We start from the raw sequence: 9,399 nt of genomic DNA, 5'->3' as shown, positions 1-9,399 counted from the left end.
GTCCTTGGCCAAACCCCAGCTGAAAACAGAAAGCCCATGACATTCATTACTTCCTCTCGGTGTTCACCACTGCTCAACGGAAATTTCACTGTAACTCAGACTGCAAAGCAGTGAGTAATCACTATAACTTATCTTAAGAGGGCTCTAACTAAACATGAGCCATACAAGGCCCGGAATCCTTTCTTCAGTCTCAGGGAAAACGATAAACGGACTTGACAAGATGCTAAAGCACATTGGTCCTTTTCGCATTTTCTTGAACCTAATTTGACACCTATGTCACAATTAAATTATGTTTAGAGGGCAATTAAAAATAGATAGAACACATTTCTTAATCTCTGTTTTATAGAATTAAATAATTTCCTTGCAGGCTTGTTGTAACATCATAACAACATGGCAACATGACAGATTCGGAGTTCTTCTTCAAATCAAATCAAATTGTATTGGTCACATGCACGTGATTAACAGATGTTACTGCGGGTGTAGCGAAATGCTTAATGCCTTTCTCTTCTTGCAAAGATTTAAAAACAGGAGCCTAAGAACACATGTCAAACGTCAGAACAGCTTGCATCCCTCAATGCTTGAATAGATCACATCTAAGGAAATTGTATGTGCTGTACCTGATCATAAAGGAGGAGTTTTACTGTAAGTGTACTATAATATGAAGCAATATGTCTCAAAGACTACTCAAAGAAAAATAACTGAATGAGATGAACAAAAAAAGTTGAAAAACTTTCAATGGCCTTGCACGTGGAGCAGTGTGTGGGGCAAGCATTGGAAGAGGTATCAGTTCAAACAGAAGCAATTTCAGGAGTAATAACTGGTAGCAGACATGAAAGGTCTCAACCACAGGCACACACGGACACACACACACACAAGCTTATTAAGCCTGATCATAATAATAATTACTTGGTCAAGTTGTTTCCAAACATGCAAATGTATTATCATGGCTATAAAAAGACCAAATCTGCAAAAGAAAATACTCCACAAATGTTATTTATTTAATATGCAGGCAACCATGTAGAGGAACTTATAAGAACACTTCTCTGTACATACCGCCTGGAATCCCTAATCATAGTTAATACCGCTTAGCATCTGTAGAACTGTGAAACCGGATATCATCTCCCAACATGAAAAGAAAGACAAATTAATTTGGATGTTAATGCATATGTCATGAATAACAGACTTTAAATTATTTGCCACTGCTGTTTAGTTATGCCAAATAGTCATTCATTAATTCACTTTCATAGTGTTTGTTTTGACTTAATGAGTGGAATTTATAATCTTCATGATCACAATGCTACAATGTTGTCAGCCAACCCAAGACATAATAATATATATATACAGTGGGGCAAAAAAGTATTTAGTCAGCCACCAATTGTGCAAGTTCTCCCACTTAAAAAGATGAGAGAGGCCTGTAATTTTCATCATAGGTACACTTAAACTATGACAGACAAAATGAGAAAAAAAATCCAGAAAATCACAAACAAGCTAGATTTCTGGTTCTCACAGACGTGTAACTTCTTATTTAAGAGGCTCCTCTGTCCTCCACTCGTTACCTGTATTAATGGCACCTGTTTGAACTTGTTATCAGTATGAAAGACACCTGTCCACAACCTCAAACAGTCACACTCCAAACTCCACTATGGCCAAGACCAAAGAGCAATGAATCTGCAATAGGTAAGGAGCTTGGTTTGAAGAAATCAACTGTGGGAGCAATTATTAGGAAATGGAAGACATATAAGACCACTGATAATCTCCCTCGATCTGGGGCTCCACGCAAGATCTCACCCCGTGGGGTCAAAATGATCACAAGAACGGTGAGCAAAATTCCCAGAACCACACGGGGGGCCCTAGTGAATGACCTGCAGAGAGCTGGGACCAAAGTAACAAAGCCTACCATCAGTAACACACTACACCACCAGGGACTCAAATCCTGCAGTGCCAGACGTGTCCCCCTGCTTAAGCCAGTACATGTACAGGCCCGTCTGAAGTTTGCTAGAGAGCATTTGGATGATCCAGAAGAAGATTGGGAGAATGTCATATGGTCAGATGAAACCAAAATAGCACTTTCTGGTAAAAACGCAACTCGTCGTGTTTGGAGGACAAAGAATGCTGAGTTGCATCCAAAGAACACCATACCTACTGTGAAGCATAGGGGTGGAAACATCGTGCTTTTGGGCTGTTTTTCCTGCAAAGGGACCAGGACGACTGATCCGTGTAAAGTAAAGAATGAATGGGGCCATGTATCGTGAGATTTTGAGTGAAAACCTCCTTCATCAGCAAGGGCATTGAAGATGAAACGTGGCTGGGTCTTTCAGCATGACAATGATCCCAAACACACCACCCGGGCAATGAAGGAGTGGCTTCGTAAGAAGCATTTCAAGGTCCTGGAGTGGCCTAGCCAGTCTCCAGATCTCAACCCCATAGAGAATCTTTGGAGGGAGTTGAAAATTCGTATTGCCCAGCAACAGTCCCAAAACATCACTGCTCTAGAGGAGATCTGCATGGAGGAATGGGCCAAAATACCAGCAACAGTGTGTGAAAACCTTGTGAAGACTTACAGAAAACATTTGACCTCTGTCATTGCCAACAAAGGGTACATAACAAAGTATTGAGATAAACTTTTGTTATTGAACAAATAGTTATTTTCCACCATAATTTGCAAATAAATTCATTTAAAAATCCTACAATGTGATTTTCTGGATTTTTTTTCTCATTTTGTCTGTCATAGTTGAAGTGTACCTATGATGAAAATTACAGGCCTCTCTCATCTTTTTAAGTGGGAGAACTTGCACAATTGGTGGCTGACTAAATACTTTTTTGCCCCACTGTATATATATATATATATATAATACGAATAATAAGAAAAGCAACATGCAATGTTCCCTCTAAGCTGCACGCTGGAACGCAGTAGCCCGAGACTGCCCGAGACAGTAGCCCGAGACATTGAACTTCACTCAACTTTCTAGAGTTTTTCCAGTTAGTTAACACTATCCACGTTCCCCTTTACTGTGGCAATTGTAAACACAATATTAGCCACTTTCAATGAAACATACCAAAGCAATACCATCTATGCAAGACTTAGTATGCATTTTGTTGTAAGCAGAAAGCATACTCTTCACAGACCGGTGCAGCAAAACCATTGCGATATATGGATCTGTGCCAATTACTTTGAACTGGACTGTGTTTACAGCATGATTGGTTGTGAGTAGATGCACTTGTTGGGGCAACTGGTATCCTAGTGGTTAGACCATTGGGCTTGTAACCAAAATGTTGCTGGATTGAATCCCTGAGCTGACAAGGTAAAAATCTGTTGTTCTGCCACTGAACAAGGCAGTTAACCCACTGTTCCCCAGTAGGCCATCATTGTAAATAAGAATTTGTTCCTAACTGACTTGCCTAGTTAAATTAAATTAAAATCAAAGCGAGAGCTGCATGTAGCCACGTGTGCACATTTTGTTCATATCCTTTGCTAGTTAGTGAGTTATAAGCCCAGTTATAGTGTCACGACTTCTGCCGAAGTCGTTGCCTCTCCTTGTTCGGGCGGTGCTCGGCGTTCGACGTCACCGGTCTTCTAGCCATCATTGATCCTTTTTTCATTTTCCATTGGTTTTGTCTTGTCTTCCCACACACCTGTTTTCAATCCCATTCATTACCTGTTGTGTATTTAACCCTCTGTTTCCCCTCATGTCTTTGTCAGAGATTGATTTGTTGTCAGTGTAGTGTTATTGTTTGTATAGGTGCGCGTCGGGTCTTCGTACCCATGTTTTGTTTGTTTGTACATTTATTGTTATGGAGCATACTTGTGGAACTTTATTAAAAGACTCCATATTTACACTCTATTTGACTCTCCTGCGCCTGACTTCCTTGCCACCTATTACACCTATGCATGACAGAATCTCTGACCAATATATATGAAGTCAGCAGGAGAAGACACTATACCCATGGACCTGGAGGAATGCGTTCAGGAACAAGCGAGGGAGCTTGAGTGTATCAGCTCCGTCATGGAGCACATTGTCTAGAAAATGGATCGCTGGGAGAGACAGGGAGTTTCTCCAGCGCCACCACCACCACAACCGGAATCTCCCGTGAACGTTTTTTCCTCTCCGGAATCGAGGATCCATTTATCCCTACCCACGGGATACAACGGAGATACTGCCGGCTGCCAGGGTTTCCTCCTCAAGCTAAACTTATATCTAGCCACGGTAGAAGGGAGGATGCGGCCTTGGACCATTTTGAGGAGTTCACCCACCAGTTCCGGATAGTATTCGATCACCCACCTGAAGGCAAAGCAGCTGGTGAGCTCCTCTATCATCTGAGGCAGGAGACGAGGAGTGCACAGGATTTTGCTTTGGAATTTAGGACCTTGGCTGCCGGCGCTGGATGGAGCGACAGGGCCCTGATCGACCATTACCGTTGTAGTCTACGCAAGGACGTCCGCCCTCACCTTCGACCAGCTGGTGGACATGTCCATCAAGCTGGACAACATGCTGGCTACTCGTGGACGTCTAGATCGGGGTCTGTTTGTTCCATCCTCCGGCACCCTCTCTCCCGAACCTATGGAATTGGGAGGGTCGCAGAGGGCACACTGCTGGTCGGTGCCGGGTTGGTTCCTCTGGGAATAGAGAGGGCAGGCAGGGCATTCTGGCGTCACCCCAGGTGAGTAGGCACCATTCTCATCCAGAGCCCTCTGCTGCACTAATGTTTGTCTCTACTCTTTTCCTGATTTTTCACTGCATTCCCAGTATAAGGCACTAGTTGATTCAGGTGCGGCTGGGAATTTCATTAATAAAAGTCTAGCTCATAGTTTAGGGATCCCTATTGTTCCTGTGGATATGCCTATCCCTATTCATGCCTTAGATAGTTGACCATTAGGGTCAGGGTATATCAGGGAGGTTACCGCACCTTTGTGTATGATAACGCAGGAGGGTCACAAGGAGAAAATTAGTCTTTTCCTTATTGATTCTCCTGCGTATTCTGTGGTGCTAGGCCTACCCTGGTTAGTTTGTCATAACCCCACTGTTTCTTGGCCACAGAGGGCTCTCACGGGGTGGTCGCGAGAATGCTCAGGTAGGTGTTTAGGGGTTTCCTCCCCCCGAATATGCCGATTTGGCTCTTACAGAAGGCGACTCAATTACCACCCCATCGACGGGGGGATTGTGCGATAGATCTCCTGGTAGACGCTGCATATCCCAAGAGTCACGTGTATCCCCTGTCGCAAGCGGAGACGGAGGCTATGGAGACATATGTCTCTGAATCCCTGCATCAGGGGTTCATTCAGCCATCCATTTCACCCGTCACCTTGAGTTTCTTTTTTGTGAAGAAAAAGGATGGCGGTTTACACCCGTGCATTGATTATCGAGGTCTTAATAAAATCACAGTGAAATATAGCTACCCGCTACCTCTGATCAATACGGGGCACGTTTTTTCACAAAATTGGATCTCAGGAGTGTGTACAATCTGGTGCGTATTAAGACGGGTGATGAGTGGAAGACAGCATTTAGCACTACCTCAGGTCATTATGAGTACCTGGTCATGCCATATGGGTTGATGAATGCTCCATCAGTTTTCCAATCATTTGTAGATGAGATCTTCAGGGACCTGCACGGGCAGGGTGTAGTGGTGTATATCGATGATACTCTGCTACACGCGCCGAGCATGTGTCCCTGTTGCGCAGGGTGCTTGGTCGCCTGTTGGAGCATGATCTATATGTCAAGGCTGAGAAATGCTTGTTTTTCCAACAATCCATCTCCTTCCTAGGGCATCGGATTTCCACTTCAGGAGTGGAGATGGAGAGCGACCGCATTACAGCCGTGCGTAATTGGCCGACTCCAACCACGGTAAAGGAGTTGCAGCGTTTTTGGGGGTTTTCCAATTACTACCGGAGGTTCTCATTACCTCACTTCTAAAGGGGGGCCCGGTGCGCTTGCAGTGGTCGGCTGAGACGAACAGGGCTTTTGAGCACCTGAAGACTCTGTTTACCTTGGTGCCTGTGCTGGCTCATCCGGATCCCTCTTTGCCATTCATAGTGGAGATGGACGCATCCGAAGCTGGGATAGGAGCAGTGCTCTCTCAGTGTTCGGGTACGCCACTGAAGCTTCGCCCCTGTGCTTTCTTTTCGAAGAAGCTCAGCCCAGCGGAGCGAAACTATGATGTGGGGAACCGAGAGCTGTTAGCTGTCGTCGAAGCCTTGAAGGTGTGGAGGCATTGGCTTGAGGGGGATAAACACCCTTTTCTCATCTGGACTGACCACCGCAATCTGGAGTACATCTGGCAGGCGAAGAGATTGAATCCTCGCCAGGCAAGGTGGGCCATGTTTTTCACTCGTTTTGTGTTTACTCTTTCTTACAGACCAGGCTCCCAGAACATTAAGGCAGATGCATTGTCTCGGCTGTATGACACAGAGGAGCGGTCCATGGATCCCACTCCCATACTCCCAGCTTCGTGTCTGGTGGCGCCGGTAGTGTGGGAGCTGGACGCGGACATTGAGCGGGCGTCACGTGCAGAGCCTTCTCCCCCTGAGTGTCCAGCTGGTCGTCTGTACGTTCCGTCTGCTGTCCGCGACCGATTGATATATTGGGTTCACACGTCACCCTCCTCTGGTCATTCTGGGATAGGTCGGACGATGCGCTGTCTTGAAGGAAGGTACTGGTGGCCCACTTTAGCTAAGGATGTGAGGATTTATGTTTCTTCCTGTTCGGTGTGCGCCCAGTGCAAGGCTCCTAGACACCTGCCCAGAGGTAAGCTACAACCTCTACCCGTTCCTCAACGGCCATGGTCGCACCTGTCGGTGGATTTTTTGACTGATCTTCCACCTTCACAGGGTTACACCACGATCCTGGTCGTTGTGGATCGGTTTTCAAAGTCCTGTCGTCTCCTCCCTTTGCCCGGTCTCCCTACGGCTTTACAAACTGCAGAGGCCCTGTTTACACACGTTTTCCGACACTATGGGGTGCCTGAGGATATAGTGTCTGATCGGGGTCCCCAGTTCACATCAAGGGTCTGGAAGGCGTTCATGGAGCGTCTGGGGATCTCGGTTAGTCTTACCTCAGGTTTTCACCAGTAATGGGCAGGTGGAGAGAGTTAACCAGGATGTGGGTAGGTTTCTGCGGTCTTATTGCCAGGATCGGCCGGGGGAGTGGGCGAAGTTCGTGCCCTGGGCAGAGATGGCTCAGAACTCGCTACGTCACTCCTCCACTAACCTTACTCCCTTTCAATGTGTATTAGGGTATCAGCCGGTTCTGGCTCCTTGGCATCAGAGCCAGACCGAGGCCCCTGCGGTGGACAATTGGTTTCGGCACGCTTAGGAGGCAGCCCACGTCAACTTTCAGCGTGCCATAAGGCGCCAGACAGCTCTGCCGGAAGCTGGGTCCGCGGTTTGTGGGGCCGTTTAAAGTCCTGAGGAGAGTGAACGAGGTATATTATAGGTTACAACTACCCACTCATTACCGTATTAATCCCTCGTTCCATGTGTCTCTCCTCAGGCCGATGGTGGCTGGCCCGCTCCAGGAGGCTGAAGTGCGTGATGTTCATCCGCCTCCTCTAGACATCGAGGGGGTTCTGGCGTACTCTGTTCGATCCATTTTGGATTCGAGACGTCGGGCGAGGGGCCTTCAGTACCTCGTGGACTGGGAGGGGTACGGGCCGGAAGAGAGATGCTGGGTTCCGGTGGAGGACGTGTTAGATCCTTCCATGTTATCAGAATTCCACCGTCTCCATCCGGATCGCCCTGCACATCGTCCTCCGGGTCGTCCCCGAGGCCGGTGTCGACGCGCAGCTGGAGCCGCACGTCAGGGGGAGGTACTGTCACGACTTCTGCCGAAGTCGTTGCCTCTCCTTGTTCGGGCGGTGCTCGGCGTTCGACGTCACCGGTCTTCTAGCCATCATTGATCCTTTTTTCATTTTCCATTGGTTTTGTCTTGTCTTCCCACACACCTGTTTTCAATCCCATTCATTACCTGTTGTGTATTTAACCCTCTGTTTCCTCTCATGTCTTTGTCAGAGATTGATTTGTTGTCAGTGTAGTGTTATTGTTTGTATAGGTGCGCGTCGGGTCTTCGTACCCATGTTTTGTTTGTTTGTACATTTATTGTTATGGAGCATACTTGTGGAACTTTATTAAAAGACTCCATATTTACACTCCATTTGACTCTCCTGCGCCTGACTTCCCTGCCACCTATTACACCTATGCATGACATATAGATAATGTGTAGTCAGCAAAAGGGGAGTGATTGCTTCCTACAAGAGCAGAAAACATGTATCTTTGAAAGAGTCAGGTAAAGAGCTTTTTTTGTCTTAAAGGGGCAGTGTTGTATTTCGAGTTAGGCTTGAATAAGATAAGTAGCCAATAGGCAGAGGGTAGCATAATTTGTCTAATTCTCTGTAATAATGGTATGGGAATAATAATGCATTTTATTTTGTAAAGTGGTTTCATGTTCAGTCACCTCCTTGTCTGAAAGACAAGTGGATAAACAGGTTAATGCCAAGCCCTGCATGTTTCTTTTTTTTTAAAGTCTCATGGAATGTAGGCCTACATTGAACACCACACATTGGCTTCTTCTGTATGCTGAATGATATAACAGCTATTTCCATGTTAAAATGTTATGGGATGCATTTTCTCCATTGTTTTTGATGGTAGGCCATGCTGGTGGGCCTACATTATGATCAAATAGGTCACAGTATCCTACTTTGCCACTGTTAAAACTGTAACTTAAGCGGGTACAGCCTCAGTGATCACAGGAAAAGTGCACTGGAAGTTGCACAGAAATTTCACAAAGTTTGCATTTGTCCTCAGCAGACCTGAAATTTGCTCAGTGGCCCAAAATGGAACATTGGCTACATGTACTGTGTGTAGCGTTGGTTGCTTTTTGTATTTGTTGACAAAGATCTCATTAGACTGCTTGTGATTGGTCCTATACTAAGCCATTAGACCAACATGTTCCAACATGGCACTGATGTTGTTTTGTATTAGGGGAGCACTAGGTCCAACAGTAGAGCTCTGCTTGACCCGAGCCAAACAGGCCCCGCATTCGTGCTCTGCTGTGCAGTACATTCCTATCTGACTAAGATCATGACATGGTGTCAGAAGTGCTTTAACCTCATCAAATATAAGACAGCAAATAATAATGTTCCTTTGAGTTTCGTCTGAGTTTAGAGTTACAAAAAGTAGCTAACAGCTAACTGCTCTCATCTTTCTTCCTTGAGCAGAGCAGCCCAAGCTGAACCATTGCTATGGATATGCACAGACTCAGAGCTGCAGTGTTGCTGATTTAGTGAATTTGTCGCTATATTTAGTACGTTTTCAGACCCCTCCAGTGACTTTTATTTGTAAAAGGTTCTAAGCGACAAATTTAGCTTCTTTTCAGATTGCCTTTGGGGCGTTTTGACACGGAGGGTTTC

General features: G+C 45.8%; 1 long non-coding RNA gene across 1 annotated transcript; it reads left to right on the top strand.

Moving 5' to 3' along the window:
- Window positions 1-3,508: 3,508 nt before the first annotated feature.
- On the top strand, window positions 3,509-8,142 carry LOC127915088 (uncharacterized). The gene is made up of 2 exons (XR_008090168.1): window positions 3,509-3,740; window positions 8,043-8,142. It is a non-coding gene; the product is annotated as an uncharacterized LOC127915088 (long non-coding RNA).
- The last annotated feature ends 1,257 nt before the right edge of the window (window positions 8,143-9,399 follow it).

Source organism: Oncorhynchus keta, chromosome 34, assembly GCF_023373465.1.
Source record: "Oncorhynchus keta strain PuntledgeMale-10-30-2019 chromosome 34, Oket_V2, whole genome shotgun sequence".
NCBI classification, from domain to species: domain Eukaryota; kingdom Metazoa; phylum Chordata; class Actinopteri; order Salmoniformes; family Salmonidae; genus Oncorhynchus; species Oncorhynchus keta.
This window is presented reverse-complemented; position numbering and strand designations above follow the sequence as displayed.